Below are 19,175 nucleotides of genomic sequence, written 5' to 3'. Positions count from 1 at the left end.
GGTGGGCCAGGAAGAGGGAGAACTGATTGCAATCGATTTGTAAACTTCATCACAAAAGCGTCCACCCTAAATTCCAGCAGAAACAAAAAGGGAGATTATGCTAGTCCTCAAAGGAAGAACTGCAGTCTTGCCTTTCATGTCCACCAGGAGTTCCACACAAGGAAATATAATATCTTTAGAAACGTGAGTGCTCTCTTTCCTCTCAGGGATAACCTTTGTTTGTGAAACTGACAAAGTGGGAAGGTTAATTTACTTTTCTGCCTTTATCCTGGGATAACAGGGTTGTTTTGCTTTTAGAAAACTCAGAATATGTGTTGTTGTTGTTGTTGTTAGTTGCAAAGTTGTGTCTGACCCATCACGACCCTATGGACAATGTTCCTCCAGGCCTTCCTGTCCTCTACCATCCTCTGGAGTCCATTTAAGCTCAAGCTAACTGCTTTAGTGATCCAGCCACCTCATTCTCTGTCGGCCCCTTCTTCTTTTGCCTTCAATTGTTCCCAGCATTAGGCTCTTCTCCAGTGAGTCCTTCCTTCTCATTAGGTGGCCAAAGTATTTGAGTTTCCTCTTCAGGATCTGGCCTTCTAAAGAGCAGTCAGGGTTGATCTCCTCTAGGACTGACCAGTTGGATCGCCTTGCAGTCCAAGAGACTCGCAGGAGTCTTCTCCAGCACCATAGTTCAAAGGCCTCCATTCTTTGGTGCTCAGCCTTCCTTATGGTCCAACTTTCACAACCATCCATTGCAACTGGGAAAACCGTAGCCTTGACTATACAGACTTTGGTTGGCAGGGTGACGTCTCTGCTTTTTAGCATGCTGTCTAGATTTGCCATAGCTTTCAGCCCCAGGAGCAACCGTCTTTTAATTTCTTGGCTGCAGTCCCCCTCTGCGGTGATCTTGGAGCCCAGAAAAATAAAATCTGCCACTACCTCCATTTCTTCCCCATCTATTTGCCAGGAATTGAGAGGGATAGATGCCATGATCTTAATTTTCTTAATGTTGAGTTTCCAGCCAACTTTTGAACTCTCCTTCTTCACCTGCAAAAAGAGGTGTCACACAGAATATGTGTAGGTATGATAAAATACGTGGTGCAAGTTCACTGGAATGTGGATTTCCAGGTTGACTTCTAGACATTATTTTTCAGTAGAGATGTCCAGCTCTAGCATAGCCCAGCCTAGCCTTATTGTTGCAAAACAGAGATCCATCAATGTCAGAGATGTCCAACCTTGGCAACTTTACAACTTGTGGACTTCAACTCTCAGAATTCCCTAGGCAGCCATGCTGGTTGGGGAATTCTGGGAGTTAAAGTTCACAAGTCGTAAGGTTGCCACGGTTGGACAGGTTCCACCACAAAACCGCGGACGACAAAATCGCGGTCGACGAAAGCGCGTATGTGACGTCATCACAGCGCGACGAAAAAGATCGAAAAATGTAAAAATAAAGCGAAAACCTTACCCTAACCCCCCCCAAACCTAACCCTAAATCTAACCCTTAACCTAACCCTTAACCTAACAAAAAACCTAACGCTAACCCTTAACCTAACGCTAAACGTAACGCTAACGCTCTAAACCTAACCCTAACCCTTAACCTAACCCTAACCCTAACCCTTAACCTAACCCTTACCTTTATGTGAATCGGCTTGCTGTAATTTAATTTTTATTTCAATTTTTCGATCTTTTTCGTCGCGTTGTGATGACGTCACATACGCGATTTCGTCGACCCCGCTTTTGTGGAACGCGGTTTTGACGGGTCACGGGTTGGACACTCCTGATCTACCCCAAGACTGTTCATGTTCACTCTTGGCCACCAAGATGCCATCACACGTATTCAGCTTCCGCCCCCCTCCCCCCCCAAAAAAGATGGAACCAGGAGGCAAAGTTACAGTACAGAAAAATGTCATTCAATTTACTTTCATTTAAATTAAATCTAATTATAGTTTTACTCGCTAGTAAAAGAATTTAACAATTCTCCAAAATTTAATTTGATATCAGTTTGGAATTCCAGAGTGCTTCAGATCTAACAGTTTATCTCCAGTGCTTTGGAAAATACGTTGACACACACTTTTTTGGGGGGGGGCAGTCCCTCAAATACTGGAATACTGCTATCATGTCACCCCTGTCCTTCTCTCTAGACCAGCAGTTACCAACTGGGGGCCCGTGGACCACTGATGGTCCATGAGAAACTTTTTGTGGTCCACAGAAAAAATATTTCCATTTTTTATATTGCACTAAATCAGGGGTCCTCAAACTTCGGCTCCTGAGCCAGATACGTGCAATGAATGTTTGTGTCACTGCAGAGAGTCTCCCCCTTCGGGGTCTTTTTGTGTGGGGTAGAGGGGGGCAGAAATTCTGACTTGGAGTCTGCTTCAGACTCCTGGTGTGAGGCTTTTGGGCGAAAGCTGGAGGAAGTGCTGCTGGTGGCAAAGAGCCGGAGGGCCTTGTTCCAGTGGGACTGCATCATGGCCTGGAACAGGCTGACCATCTCAGCCGACTGAGCTCCAGGTGACGGTACCTGGCCTTGTACTCCCGCAGGTCTTCCCTCTGCTTGGAAAGCCTATGCTCGTTATCCTCAGTGATGTGCTTCTGCTGATCCTCCTTCTCGGTCGGATCCAATTTGAACTGAGCCAGCTATTTTGCCAACTCTTTCTCGTGGTGGCTGCTTAGCTCCAACCACTGCTTCCTGTTGGGGCCCTAAGGAGCCCAGACAGGGAGGCGAGGAGTGGCTGGCAGGGGAGGGGTGAGTAGAGGCTGGCGAGGCACCCCTCGACGTGAGTGACATTGTGTTGGTCATGCCAACCCACTCACATGACCACACCCACCCAGTCATTAGGCAGATCATTTTAGTGGTCCGCGGGATTTAAAATTATAAATTTAGTGGTCCCTGAGGTCCGAAAGGTTGGTGAACCCTGCTCTAGACTAGCCACAGCTGATTCCTGCAACTGTTTTTCATGTGTTTGTCTCCATGCCTTTAATCATCTTAGTTGCTCTTCTTTATACTTTTTCCAAAATCTCAACATCTGTAATGTAAGCAGTTTTGTAAGCAAAACTGGATGCGGTATTCGAGGTGTAGTCTCAGTGAAGATATATTAAGCAGAACTAATAATAATAATTTATTATTCATAATTTCAAAAGGGTGTGTAGCCAAGAATGCTGAGGAGAAGCTTGGAGAGAGTTTCGGAAGTGGAAATTGCCTTAAGCCCCTTCAAAGCATAAAACGTGGATTTTGCCTGTGAACTTCCACCTTAAAAAAGAAACAAAAAATGTCCTAATCCCACTCATCCTTTTATGAAAGACACCACAAAAGAAATGTTAACCAGCCACAGGAAGCTCACTTTTCCACACTTCCCCAAACAGAGCATGTAGCAATTCTGCACTGAAATGAACTGGGGAAAAAAATAATCGAAATGCATCCATTAAATCTTCTGACAGCAAAATAAACTAAACTAAGATATACTAATCTGATGTAGCTAAGTACTATTCTTATTGTAATAGATAAAACAATGGAATATTTGCAAGTCACCTTCCTTCTTTTAACTCTACATGAGCTAAGGAGGGATTTGTCTGGGATATTTTCTCCTTTCTTTCTTGAGGTAGACTCAGGACTCTCTTATCTGACCATTGCCTTGGTCATGGCCTTTCCTCCAACCGGAGGAAACCAACTGGTGGTCAGTGAACCAGTGGTTGTCTGTGAGAAAAGTTTGGTGGTCCGAAGAAAAATTATTTGCATTTTTTATATTACACTAAATCAGGAGTCCTCAAACTATGACCCCTGGGCTGGATGTGCGCAATGAACATTTGTGTTGCTGCAAGAGTCTCCCCCTTCAGGGGTCAATATATATTAGCATTCTGATAAAATGTGAGTAGGCCTTCCATAGCTGGGCTTCAAATATCCAGATCAATAATTTCAGTGAATAACAAAACAACCTAGGCTGAAGTGAGAAGGAAGTTCTCTTGCAGAAGCTGAAAGACATAATGTGCTCCCAGAGTTTCAGGGTATTCAACAGCCCTATCCCTCTGCCCAATGTCCTTGCTGTTTAAGGATCATGTAGTCATCACATTGGGAGCATTAGATAATGGAAGATTGCATTCATATGTGTGGGCTTTGCGTGGAGATCATAGATGAGATTGGGCAGGAGCCCCTGATGAGTTTGATTCTGTTTCATAACGCTCCGCACTGGAGCTTTGTTTTTAGTTACCCCTGCGGGTTTTACTAGTTTCAACTTCTTTAAACATTTTAAGTTATTCTGCAAATTATTCTTGGTTCCTCTTTCACTTCAGCTTCTCCAAAGCTTTCTAAAACTCAGAAATTAAGAGGATTAGGAGCTGTGCTGGGTCAGGGTAGATGATCATCCTTGAGGTCCAAGAATAGACTGTCAGAAGAGTCTTCCTAAGAACATCTCTGTTGGATGTGGCCAAGGTCCCTCTTAGTTCAACGTCTGATTTCTCACAAGTACTAAACAGATGCCTCTGAGAAACCCACAAGAAGGTGCTAGGGAAAACCCCATCTTCCCCTGTGTTACCCTTGCAACTGGCATTTGTGGTTATGCAGCATACAACTTAGTAACGTTGACTTCTTAATACTAAGAGCCATTGATAGTCCTGCCCACAAAGCGTTTAGAATAGAACAGAGTTGGAAGGTACCTTGGAGGTCTTCTAGTCCACCCCCCTGCTTAGGCAGGAAACCCTACACTACTTCAGACAAATCGTTATCCAGCATCTTCTTTAAAACAGCATTCACAACTTCTGGAGGCAAGTTGTTCCTCTGATTAATTGTTTTAACTGTCAGGAAATTTCTCTTCAGTTCCAAGTTGCTTCTCTCCTTAATTAGTTTCCACCCATTGCTTCTTGTCCTGCCCTCAGGTGCTTTGGAGACTAGCTTGACTCCCTCTTCTTTGTGGCAGTCCCTGAGATATCGGAACACTACTATCATGTCACCCCAGTCCTTCTTTTCATTAAACTAGACATACCCAGTTCCTGCAACTGTTCTTCATATGTTTTAGCCTCCAGTCCCCTAATCATCTTTGTTGCTCTTCTCTGCACTCTTTCTAGAGTCTCCACATCTTTTCTACATTGTGGCGACCAAAACTGAATGCAATATTCCAAGTGTGGCCTTATCAAGGCATTATAAAGTGGTGTTAACACTTCAAGTGATCTTGATTCTATCCCTCTGTTTATGCAGCCCAGAATTTTGCAAACTCCTTTTAAATGCATTCAAGCCAGTAGCCATTATCATGTTTTGTGGCAATGAATTCCATAACTATTATAGATGCTTTGCTACCGTGTTTTGCTGAAAATATGACATGTCCTGATAATAAGGCCATACCACATTTTTCTCATGGGCAAAAATATAAGCCCTCCCCTGCAAATAAGCCCCCTGGACAGCCCCCAACCTTCGGCCTGGCAGAGCACCGCTCACCAACCTAGCGGTATCCTGAAGGTGCCAAGCCACGGGAACGGGGGGGGGGGGAGGCAAAGGTGATAGTGTTCCTTGGTGCCTTTGGGATACTGCTAGGTTGGTGAGCAGCACTGTGCCCTGCTGAAGAGGGGGGTTACCGGGCGGCTGCTCTCTTGTGATCGGGCTCCCAAAGAGCCAGGCACAGTCTCAGGGGCGAATAGCTGTGTTGCGCTGTTGCAGCAGCACAACACAACAGCCATGAAGCAACCATGCTCACAAGCGCCACCCGGCAAACCCCCTTTCCAGCCGGGCATAGCGCCATTCACTGACCTAGGGGTATCACCAAGCCGCGTTAACACCTGTTTGCCGCCGCCCGGATCCCACGGCTTGGTGCTTTTGAAATGCCAGTGAAAGGCGCTCTGCACGGCTGGAGAGGCTCCCGCTCGTGTGCCTCCCAGCCTCACAATGCCCTGGCCTAGCTCTCTCTGCAGAGGAAGAGCACCTCCGCTGCCACCGCTACCGCCACATGGCTTTTTCGGCGGCTTCCAAACCGAGTCTTCCAGCAGTGGTCGCTCTGGACGTACGCTCTATGGTTGTGGGCCAGCTGCCAGCAGAGCTTTCAGATTCGGGTTTTCCCAGATGTGCCAACATGGCTCTCTTAATAAATTGGAACTTTGAGCAATACTTTGCCTTGGACTCTGATTTACTTTTGGGTGCTATTTGGAACCCTGACAGCTTGTGCCCGATAGAAACCCTTTATGATGTGAAAGGCTAGCATAAAAGTAAACGTATAAAAAGACATAAAATACATTCGAAATCCATATTATTGATGTTTCAGTATAGCAGCAGTCATTTCTTTCATTGTAAATAGAAACTCAGAGAGAACTGAAAATGAATCAGGGAGCTCTCAACCGTAAACACCCATTAACTCAGATCATTTCTGCATATATTTACATTATATTGCAGAAGTGAAAATAGAAACAGGTCGTCTTTTTTTTTTCAAATAATCTTTATTGGTTATATATTTTTTTAAAAATAAGACATACAAATACAAAACAACTTTAAACATACAACCCCCCCACCCTGCGGTGACAGTCATTCACAGCCCAACTTTTTTTTCCCCTTCCTCATTGTTTAGTCTCTAACCAGCATCTTCTCGTTACAAGGTTCAGGGATCTATTACAATACCCATGTTCACTTTTAGTTCCCATTGTTAACAACTGCTATTTAACTTTCCCCGTTTTAAGTCCCTGCTGTTCTCCTTGTCGCCCACATATACCATAGGTTCCAGCTAAGATAATGTTCCGTTTCTCCTTTGTCCCTCACCCTACCCGTCATTCTGTCCATTTCTGCACATTCATAAATCTTTTTAATTGTGGCATCTTCCGATGGTATGGTAGTAGATTTCCAAAATTGCGCATAGGTTATTCTTGCGGCCACAATTATATGTAGGCTCAAATGCCATATAGATTTACTCATGTTTTCTGGTTTTATGCTTAGTAAAAAAAAGTCTCGGGTTTCCATTCCATGCTTGCCCCGGTCAGCTCTTTTAGCCAGTTTTGAATCCTTCTCCAGTATTTTGTGGCCTCAGTACCTGAGAAACATGAGTAAATCTATAGTAGATCTCCTCTTTTTCCAAACTGGGAAGGTGGGGGCTGGCTCTTTTTATATCAAATACAATAGCAGATTTGGAAGGGACCTTGGAGGTGTTTTAGTCCAACCCCCTGCCTAGGCAGGAAACCCTTCACCACAAATGGCTATCCAACATCTTCTTAAAGACTTCCAGTGTTGGAGCATTCACAAATCCTGGAGGCAAGCTGTTCCACTGATTAATTGTTCTGTCAGGAAATTTCTCCTCAGTTCTAAGTTGCTTCTCTCCTTGATTAGTTTCCACCCATTGTTTCTTGTCCTGCCCTCAGGTGCCTTGGAGAATAGTTTGACTCCCTCTTCTTTGCGGCAACCCCTGAGATATCAGAACACTGCTATCATGTGTCCCCTAGTCCTTCTTTTAACAGCATTCCCATTATCAGCATTAACTATTGAGAATGTTTTGCTCTCAGCTCATTCAGTGGTTCACCTGCAGCTAATTTCCACTTTCCAACAGAAGAAGGCAGGGGAGGAGGGACTTAGCTGGAGCTAAGAAGTTGAGCAATTGACTTGCAGATAGCAAGGCTGCCCATGTTCTGAGGGATATGCACTCTTAAGGAAACATTCTGTTCTGCATTTGATCCTTAAGACAAAAAGTCGCTTGGCAGCTTAAAAAGATGAATAGCATTAAAAGAATCCCTGCCTTCGGGCTAACAATCAAAGAGACATGACAAACCAAGGAAAAAAGACAGGGAGGAAAGCAAAAAAAATAAAATAATGAACAAGTTGAAGCCAAAGCTATTAAGGATACATCTGTCACAACTAACGGAGATGAAAGCACTTTTAGGCATGGGAGTGGGATGCCTGCAGACGCTGGCACAACCCAAAGCAGTCCTGAATAGAATAGAATAGAATAGAATAGAATAGAATAACAGAGTTGGAAGGGACCTTGGAGGTCTTCTAGTCCACCCCCTGCCTAGACAGGAAACCCTGCAACACGTCAGACAAATGGTTTTCCAACATCATCTTAAAAACTTCCAGTGTTGGAGCATTCACAACGTCTGGAGGCAAGTTTTCCCCCTGATTAATTGTTCTAACTGTCAGGAAATTTCTCCTTACTTCTAGGTTGCGTCTCTCCTTGATTAGTTTCCACCCATTGCTTCTTGTCCTGCCCTCAGGTGCTTTGGAGAATAGTTTGATTCTCTCTTCTTTGTGGCAGCCCCTGAGATATTGGAGCAGTGATATGAGGGATCATTTATGCCAAAAACATCTATTCAAGCATGTCTTCATCACAAAACTAGAGCTCTTTTTCCTTCAGTACTGGATTTTGAAAAGAATTAACTGCTCATACCTAGATCACATTTGCATAATTCAGATGATAATGGGGATGTTCACTCAGTCTCTTGACATTTTAATAAGGCAGATTCATTCAAGTTCTATAACTCCAGCTAGACATACTCAGTTCCTGCAACCGTTCTTCATATGTTTTAGCCTCTAGTCCCCTAATGCTCTTGGTTGCTCTTCTCTGCACTCTTTCTAGAGTCTCCACATCTTTTTTTACATCATGGACATTTTAATTGGGCAAGTTCTATAACTGGGCTAAAACGCCCAGTTTATGGTTTAAAATGCCCCAAATGCTTTGGAAGAATTCCAGCTTACTATAAAATTGCTGTTTGATTTACTTTTATTCAGTTAAATCAACCACTCGGCCTTGTAGCCATGTGACTTGCTTAACAACTCTGGTCATTCACTTAATGATTGTCCTCAAATAGTATTACAATCTAGTCTGGTCATGTGATGATTTGATTTACGACTGCGATGGCTTACAAGCCAAATTCCAAACTTCACTGTGGTCATTAATTGAGGACTACATATAATGAATTGAGAAGGGTTAGTACAATGGAAAATTTAACAATATGAGTTACAAACTCAGCATCTGGAATGGATATACAGTATCTAAATGCAGTCATCATATGGAAGACTAGTATATCTATTGATAGCATCCCACTGAGTGATGAATCAATGCAGGACAACATAAATAATCAATGATGTTATAAAAAATATCCAGTGGAGGGCAGCAATTTCTCTACAATGAAAGTAACTTCAGTCCAATCAGTTTGAAGCACTAAATTTTATATCCTCTAAGTTTGGTCAAGAACATGAGGTTGACAGGATCAGTTGAGATCTCTCAACAACAGGAAACTGACCTGGTCCTAATCTCCAGAATTTCCAATTGCAAACATTTGGGGCAACAGAGCCAGAAGAAAGTCAGGTGAGCTGCTTCGCTGGAAGTGGAAATCAGGGATACAGCATGGTTGTGAAAAGGGTGCCAAAGCCCCTATGGAAGCCCCTATAAGAGCCGAGGTGGTTGACTCAAGGTTGACTCAGCCTTCCATCCTTCCGAGGTGGGTGAAATGAGGACCCAGACTGTGGGGGCAATTTGCTGACTCAATTTGCTAAAAATCTGTAAACCGCTTAGGGCTGAAAGCCCTATGAAGCGGTATATAAGTTAAATAAATAAATAAATAAATAAATAAATAAATAAATAAATAAATAAATAAATAAATAAATAAATAAATAAATAAGGCAGGAAAGCTATGTGTATGCATTTATTTATGCATCCCCCCCTTCATTCACTCCAGAGGCCCTACAGAGGCTGGAAACGGGCCTGTTTCTGGACTTCTGGAACTTCCAGTAGGCCCATTTTTCACTCTCCCCAGGATCTGGAGGCTTTTTTCGAGCTTCCGGGAGGGTGAAAACAGCCTCCCCGGGTTTACACAGGTTTTATGGAGGCCGGAAACGGGCCTGTATCTGGACTTCCAGAACTTCCGGTAGGCCCTTTTTTTGCCCTCCGAGATCCTCCGCACTGGCCCTGCACTTACCTGGCATCCAAAACGGGCCACGTGGAGACACCTGGGAGGGGAGGGATGGGCGGGGTCAGCCAGTCCTTGTAACTACCGGTTTGACAAACCAGATTAAAATTAACATCCAGTTCACCCAAACCGGTCTGAAGCAGCTGAATCCCACCCCTGCTCTCATGGCAGCTTCAGAAGTTGCTCCTAGCTCTCTCTTCAAGTGTGCCACAGAGCCACTTCTCAGGAAGTAACTTCCAAAGTTGCTGCATCAACTTGGTGGGGAAAAACATGTCTGCTTTAATGATTCCGGACGTTGGTTACTGCAGTGAGGCTGAGGGAAGGCCAATGAAAAAACATGGTCCATGATCCAATGTCGCAACACAAAAACGAACGGACAAAGGTTGTGTTATTTGACTATGGCAGCGGTCACCAACTGGTGGTCTGCAGGCCACTGCTGGTCCACGAGAAAATGTTGGTGGTCCGCAGAAAATTATTTGCATTTTTTTATATTGCACTAAATCAGGGGCCCTCAAACTATGGCCCCTGAGACAGATACATGGTTGCTGCAGAGAGTTTCCCCCTTCGGGGTCTTTTTGTGCAGATTGGAGGGGAGGAAGAAATTCCAACTTGGGATCTGCTTCAGCCTCCTGGTGTGGGGCTTTGGGCAAAGGCTGGAGGGAAGTGCCGCTGATGGCAAAGAGCTGGAGGGCCTTGTTCCAGTAGGACTGCTTCATGGCCTGAAACTGGCTGACCATCTCAGCCCCCTGAGTCTCCAGGTGCCGGTGCCTGGCCCTGCACTCCCGCAGGTCTTCCCACAGTTTGGAAATCCTATGCTCATAGTCCTGAGTGAGGTGTTTCTGCTGAGCCTCCTTCTCAGTCAGATCCAATTTGAACTGAGCCAGCTGTTTTGCCAACTCTTTCTCATGGTGGCTGCTTACCTCCAACAGCTGCTTCCTATTGGCTGCCCGGAGAGGGAGGGGAGGAGTAGCTGGGAGGGGAAGGGCAAGTGAGGTGAGGTGCCCCTCGATGTGAGTGACATCAAGTTGGCCATGCCCAACCAGTCACATGATCATTTAGCCACACCCACCCAGCCAGTCATTATGCAGATCATATTAGTGGTCCATGGGATTTAAAATTATGAATTTAGTAGCCCCTGAGGTCCGAAAGGTTGGGGACCTTTCTATGAGCTATGTGTGTTTCAGAGAACATTTTTTTTAAACGAAAAGTTTGTAGAGCCTTAATCTCTGAAAAATCTGATAAACGTTGACAAAATAGGATTTATGAGAAACCAACATCTGTTCAGAAATGCATTTAATTCCTCCACTAAGTAGGTTCCTACTTAGTTTGAGAGGAATATAGGAGACAAGCCAATGTTTTCATGACGAATTATATGTGCCTCATGTCTTGTCTTATTCCTACAGTTAAGAGGAAATGTATATTTACTGGATTTCAATCTGGTAATTCTATCAATACTGTCAGGAACAAAGATCTTCTCTATTTCTTTTCACTCCTGTGCCTCTTAGAAATATCTTAGATGCAACAAAGATTTGATCGGGGGGGGGGGGAGTTACAGGTGCGGCTTCCCATGACATTTTGCTACAGATCAAATTGCTAAAAAAAAATCGCTACAGAAGCTAATGTAAAAGTTGGCAGGCCCCCTTGAGCACATTGCAAAAGAACGAACAAACCAGGTTTATCGTTAGAGAACATGATCCCATTATGTCAGCAACACCGGGGACCCGTCTCATTGTCCAAAACACGGAGTGTAATTGAACTGCTTTTTCCTCAGTTGGGATTTTAATGCACAAAGGATTTCAGTGTATTTGCAAGGCAACAGACCGAGCAAAGCTTTTCTAGGAGAATGTGCATAAGTCAAATGTTTTAGAATTAATAATTTTTATTTATGAGAATATTTATTGCACATAAAGTTCAGAAAGCTATTTGACAGCAGGGTTTCCTAAACTCTTCAGTACAACTATGTGTAAGAGTCAGACTAGTCCCGTGAGGGCGAACCTATGGCACACATGCCAGAGATGGCACGCAAAGCCCTCTCTGTGGGTACACGCACTGTCGCCAGCTGCTTTTCTGCACATGCACACTGGCCAGCTAGTCTTCTTGCACACATATGTGCACCGGCCAGCTGGTCTTTGGGTTCCCGGCACTCTGGTGCACTCGCACATGCATGCACACACCTTCTGGTTTGGGCACTCAGTGCCGAAAAGTTTCCTCATCACTGGACTAGACAATAACATCAAATAGAGGGTTTTTCCCCCCATTTAATATTTCCATTAAAATAAAAAACATCTGCCAGACTAGTCTGGGCAACTGGTAATGATTGAAACAGCAACAGGAAGGGTGGAGTCTCGAACAAATCCTCATTTTGAAGCTGCTTTTTGCTCTCATGGGAAATTGGACTGTGTATTCAGGAAGAGTTCCCCATTGTCACTCTTTTTTTATTAGTAAGCTATTTAAAACAACTACAGGGAACCATAGCTGCAAAGCAGTATATAGCAATAGCAGTTAGACTTACTGTATATACTCGAGTATAAGCCTAGTTTTTCAGCCCACTTTTTGGGCTGAAAAAAGCCGCCTCGGCTTATACTCGAGTCAGTGAAAAATTTGCCCGAAATGGAGGAGAAAAAGGGGCGGGGCCATGCCGCTGGGTGACACTCGTGAATGGCCCAGCGCCCCTGTGAGTTTCCCCTCCCTCTGTGTCAGTTTGCCGCGCAGCGCGCACCGCACCATCCCCCCTCCTCACGTTCTAATGTAATGCAGGGCTGTCTTACGATTCCCCTTCCTCCCCCTCCTGCCGCTCTGCAACGATGTCCCACCTCCTCCTTGTTATGGCAAGCAGCCACATAGCGATGTCCCACCTCCTCTGGTACAGTGATCCAATGATAGGAATCACTGTGCCGTGTGTCATAGGAGGCGGGAAATCATCATCACAGCGGGACATCAGCATCATGAGGTGAGTGAAGTATTTCATTGAATACACCGCTAGTTTACTGTTTTTCTTTGAAATAAATATTCAAAAACATTATTGGTATCTATTTTTATTTTTGAAATTTACCAGTAGCTGCTGCATTTCCCACCCTAGGCTTATACTCGAGTCAATAACTTTTCCAGTTTTTTGTGGTAAAATTAGGTGCCTCGGCTTATATTCGGGTCGGCCTATACTCGAGTATATACGGTATATACCGCTTCATAGGGCTTTCAGCCCTCTCTAAGCGGTTTACAGAGTCAGCATATTCCCCCCACAGCCTGGGTCCTCATTTCACCCACCTCGGAAGGATGGAAGGCTGAGTCAACCTTGAGCCGGTGAGATTTGAACCGCTGAACTGCAGATAACAGTCAGCTAAAGTGGCCTGCAGTACTGCACCCTAACCACTGCGCCACCTTATAATTTGATCATAATTTATAATTTGACAATTCTATGTATTAAAGACCAGCACCTGGACTTATTAACCATTTCTACTGATTAATGTTTACCCACGGGATGTTAAATTTAGGAGTATTACCTCTTAGCCAAACCTTGTTGTTATAAAAATAACTTTTTTTTTAATGTAAAGTGGGATGTAAGACCGCTTTAAAAGTCCTTTTTAATAATTTATGTTCATCCATGCTTACTCATTAGGTAACTTAAGCATGATTCATTCAGTCCAGTTCTCAGTGTTTGCACAACATACTAAACCAGATCAGCAGAGCTGGTTTCACCCAATTTGGGTGGAATTCACCCAAATAAATCTCATAATCTAGTGAATAATCCATAAAGCAAGTCAGCCTTGCCCTCGTTATCCAAATGAAAGACATACTTTCAGGGAAGAATTGTGGAATTATCAAATTCATTTCATTGTTTTGGGAAAAAGTGATTTCTTGGTTTATTGAAACTATATTTCTATATAAAATGAAAGGTCAACTGTTATTTCCTTCTCCACTCCCTCTTCTTATCTTATAAAAAATTCAATATTATGTTCCTGGAGCTTGTTTCTTTTCATATATATTGTTTTTAGAACAACTATGCAGCCAGAGTCATGAGTCCTGGGGAAAATGCTTAGTTGCCAAGCTACCAACATACAGTTATTTTAATTTCATAACTCACAGGGGATTTTAAATATAACTGTGGATGATGGGCAAGCTATATACTAGTCTCCCTTTATTTATTTATCAGCACAAATAAAAACACACACACACACACACACACACACACACACACATATATATATATATATATATATATACACACACACACACACACACACACACACATACACACACACACACTCTGTATTTTTACAATCAAGTTTCTATCAAAGCTTCACTTCAGAACCAACTGTCAGGTTTATATATATTATTATTGTTAGTGTTGTTGTTATCATCTCTTTTGTCCTTAAACATGAAACTCAGTCAACTGAACATTTAAAAATGTATCATAAATACCATTGACTGGTGCTAATGGTTGATACGAGTTGCTGCCAGCGTCCTAGGTATCAACCAAGCACTTTCTTAAAGTGTACGATGTTCCGAGCAGCGCAGTTTTTTGCAGTTTCGCTGGTGTTTTTGCAGGAAGTTGCAATTTCTTGATGTGTTTCGTAAAATTCTTGGACATAGTACCAAGTGCCCCAATAGCAATGGGTATCATTATTACATGTTTCATCCATAGCCGTGTAGTTTTGATGGCCAGGTCGGGATATTTCGTGATTTTTTCTAGTTCTTTTTCTTCGACTCTGGCATCTCCTGGAACAGCGATATCAATAAACTGTACACTTCGGTCCTCTAAACCGTGATATCTGGAGTGTTGTGCTCCAAATGATGATCCGTCTGTATTTGAAAGTCCCAAAAGATCTTCACCTTCTCATTTTCGATAGCTTTTTCCACTTTATGTTCCCACGACTTTTTAGATACAGATAGGGCATATTTTTTACATAATCACCAGTGGATTAATTTAGCAACTCGATCATGTCTATTGTTTGTTGTTGTTGTTGTTGTTGTTGTTGTTGTTGTTGCAAAGCATCAGACAAATACATACAAATACATGTACTGAAAAATAAGGGTGGGATGTGACAAATTCATTGAATTTCCTTTGTTATGGAAATTAGGAGAGAGATTTTTCGTATTCCATGGCTGGAGAAACTTAACAGTCTTGTTTGGTCATCTGGAAAAAAAGAGAGTAAGTACTGTCTATATAAATGTCTATATAAATCAGTTTCAAATTGCTTTGAGGAGGAGTGAGTGCATAAATCCTAACCCTATGTGGCTAGGCAAGATCTGAACCAGGAACTCAGAACGATTTCCCAGTTCAAGCTGTTACCATCAACATCCGAGTTGACTTCACATAAAATGTGAATTGACGTAGGCAGCAAAAATACGAGTCAGGAGACATTTAGAGTTCTGCTGACTGGATCATATTGTTTGAGATCATTTTTAGAAATAGCCTTTGTCTAGTATCTTATTAAACATGCAAGCACATTTCAAGTGATAAAATTTCACTTACTGAGTTAGTGATGCCAATATTTACGTTATATATGCATTTACATTATACATTACTTTACATTTACATTATATAGCCAATATTGCATTATATATGCATCAGGCTAATCATTTCTGGCCATACATTGACCTAACCTTTTCATATCAAAGCTACGGCCTGAATGACAAGGAATGCCAATATATTGATGGTGGTGTAGGAAGTTAGCACCCACCCCTCTCCTAGAAAAATGAAACACCCTAGGAAATATTGAAAAAGGCAGAATATTATATTTCCATGGATAAGAAATGGAGAAACATGTTTTTAAGCAGGAAACAGACTCACTCTTAATAGCCCCCACCTTGTCAATGGGCCATTAAAATGCCTGATCCAGTCTATTCTACATAACAAAGATCTCCCCCTTCCAGCTCCAGGGCTTTGGGATTAAGGCATGAGAGTATTAGCCTTTTACCCATGTCACCATAGGGCATCTGGGAAGAAGCTCAACCAAACTTGGACTCAAAGCACAGCCTAAAGATTTGCCCCTGCATGGCCCCATGGGAGTCTGACAACCAATCAGAATACAAGATCAAAGGCCAGAGAGGGCATAAAACCAGGAACTTTCAGCATCTCGCTCTCTTTTCTTCTTCACCCAACATCTGGAAGCATGGGGTCCAGAGGTGGGTTCCTACCGGTCCAGTCAGGTATGCCAGAAGAGGTAGTGAAAATCTGGCAGACCAGACCGGACCGGTAGCAATGGCGGCCTGGCCATGCTCCCGTACCACAAGCTGCCTCCCGCAAGCTGGCAAACTCTGAGCCTGGAAGCAAGCCCTCTCCGCGCAGCCAAGCTGCCAAAATCAATTAAAAATGGCCACGCCTGCTCACACGCTGTCAGAGGCAAATCCGGTGAAATCGGACTGAAGAGCCTCACTCACTGGCCGCAACACCGGGAACAGCCACGCCTGCTCGTGTGTGCCTTCCGTGGTAGGCCTAACACCTTAGGACACCCACCAGATCATCCGCCGAGCGGCAGAGAAATCGGGCTTTGGCAAAAGGGAAAAATGGTGTTTGAAATTAGTGCTCTTTGCCACTCTGCTAAAAAGGCGGGAACCATGGCCAGGAAATAACAGGACAACTAACCATATTCAGTTAAACCCCAGAGCGGAATTGGGGGCTCTGTGAAGTAGAAAGAGAATACATCATTGTGAGAAGTACAGTGTGAGGACATCATAGCAGATAGTTCCCAAGTGAAATAGTTGTGTTATAATTGCTATGCATTAAAAATAGATACATTTTCAATGGAAACTTTGCTAAAAAAAAACACCACAAAAATACATTAGATAAGGACCAATGTGACCCAGAATTTAGAACAGAAACTATCTATTCACATTATCTCTGTTTAAATAATCTATTACATTATCTCTGTTTGTTTTGGATATAAAGTAAGTGATACTTGGCAAAGATACCATGATGGAGAACCTGATTCTCCAGAATTGCACCACTCCAGTGGGCACCTGAATTGCACACATAAAAATGTCTTAAAAGAAGGCAACCCTACTGCTTATACGCCGTTTCATGTTCCACCATTAGTTTTTGAGTTTGCTACCAATAAAAAGCTAACTATTCTTGAGTGTGCTGTCTTCACAGTTGTTTTCTATCTTGTGGGAAGAATTATCAAGTATTAATCAAAATAAGTGCATTGGATTGAACATTAAATCCAGTTTTTCTTTTAGGAAGTAGCCAGCTTGATCTAGTGCAGTGGTGTCAAAGTAGCGGCCAGTTTACTCTCTGGAAACAAATACTGTGGGGGTAAGACACCCCTAACACTCCTTGGGGTGTGTGTGTTCTGTTAAGATACAGCCTGTTGTGCTTTAAAATGGATTCTACTGTACTGCCGTAAAATAGCTTTTACTGTTCAGCACAGTGGAGTTGCCACGGTAAAAGCTTCACAGTACTCCAAAAGGGGGCTCCCTCTGGCAAGGGGAAAAATTCAACATTAGAAATTACATTTGGTCTGGACATTTTCCCCCTATAAATAAATAAATAAATACCAGGTTATCAACTACTTATAATAAAAAAAAAGATAAGAGTGCTCTGGAGTAGCTCTTAATCCATTATACAGGATTTCATCCTGTTTGCTGGTAAAAACTTTTCCAGTAGCTACTTTTCAGTCCAAGAGGGAGCCAGTGGTCGAATGTAGTACAGGAAGTCCTCACCTTATGACCACAATTGAGCCCAAAATTTCTGTTGCTAAGTGAGACATTTGTTAAATGAGTTTTGCTCCATCGTACGACTTTTGCCACAATTTTTAAGTGAATCACTGCGGGTGTTAAGTTAGTAACACAGTTTTTAAGTGAATCTGGTTTCCCCATTGACAGGAGGTGCAAAAGTGGATTACATGGTCCCCAGACACTACAACTGTCATACATAAATATCAGTCAATATCCAAATGTCTGAATTTTGATCAAATTAACCATGGGGATACTGCAATGTTTGCAAGTATGGGAAACGGTCATAAGTCAGTTTTTTTCAATGCCATTGTAACTTCAATCACTAAATGAACTGTTGCAAGTCGAGAACTACCTGTAGTGAAGGTCTTGTCATAGAAACCAAGAGATTTTGGGTTCTACTACTGATTTAGGACTTTGGGACAGTCCTTCACTCTCAGTCCAACCCACCACACAGGGTTGTTATTGTGGGGAAAATAGGAGGAAGAAGAAATACTATGTATGTTCCCTGCCTTGTGTCACTTATAAAGTAATAAAGGCAAGTATTGGAATAAATGTCCTTCTGGGTTCAGTTCCAAGTGGGGAAAAAGACACTGGAAACATGGAGGCTGCTTGGGAAGATGGTTTAATGGTGGATAGGATCACATGGCTTGAGTTCCTGAACAGAAAAGGGAGACCACATGCTTCCAAATGTTGGGTGAAGACGAAAAGAGAGCAAGATGCTGAAAGTCCCTGGTTTTATGCCCTCTGGCCTTTGATCTTGAGCTTGTATTCTGATTGGTTATCAGACTCCCATGGGGCCATGCAGGGGCAACTCTGTAGGCTTTGCTTTGAGTCCAAGTTTGGTTGACTATTGCTTCTTCCCAGGTCTCCTGTAGTGAGATGGGTAAAGGGCTTATACTAGCATGCCTTAATCCCTTCTCATCCTGGAGCTGAAGGGGGAGATCTCTGTTATGTAGAATAGAGTGGGTCAAGCCTTTTAATGGCCCATTGACAAAGGTGGGGGCTATTAAGTTTGAGTCTGTTTCCTACCTAAAAACATGTTTCTCCATTTCTTATCTAGGGAAATATAATATTCTGCCTTTTTCAATATTTCCTAGGATATTTCATTTTTCTAGGAGAGGGGGGGGTTAACTTCCTACGCAGGATACAAAAACCCTAATAAATAAAAAAACAATCAGAGGTCTCTCTTAAATTGAATAATGTAAATTCAGATATTTTCTTCTAACCATGCTAGTGGGTGATGGGTGAGAAATGAGCAGGAGAAGGCTACTGACTAATTGTGGAGCTTATCTGTAATGTTTGCAAATGAGGAACAGAGACTGCATCTTCCAGTAGTCTGCTAGTTGACATTCAATAGTTGTTACATTTGATCTATTACATACCAAGATTTGCCTTATCTCTATCTAGAGCGATAATACACAAAAGGCACATTGATTAAATCTTTCATATTTAGAAAGCAAGCCAAGGACAGCAGCATAGCTCTTAAAAACCTGGAACATTTTTTAAAAATCCCCTTCACTCACCAGATACTCCCATCTCTAAAAGTAAGAAATCACATTTAACACACACTGGTTTCTCATGTGATTCACCACATGACTAAAGAAATAGCAGCAGTATGGAGATAGTGAGACCAACGCACCCCGGCTTAA

This window comes from Thamnophis elegans, chromosome 15 (assembly GCF_009769535.1).
Source record: "Thamnophis elegans isolate rThaEle1 chromosome 15, rThaEle1.pri, whole genome shotgun sequence".
NCBI classification, from domain to species: domain Eukaryota; kingdom Metazoa; phylum Chordata; class Lepidosauria; order Squamata; family Colubridae; genus Thamnophis; species Thamnophis elegans.
Note: the sequence above shows the minus strand (reverse complement) of the source record.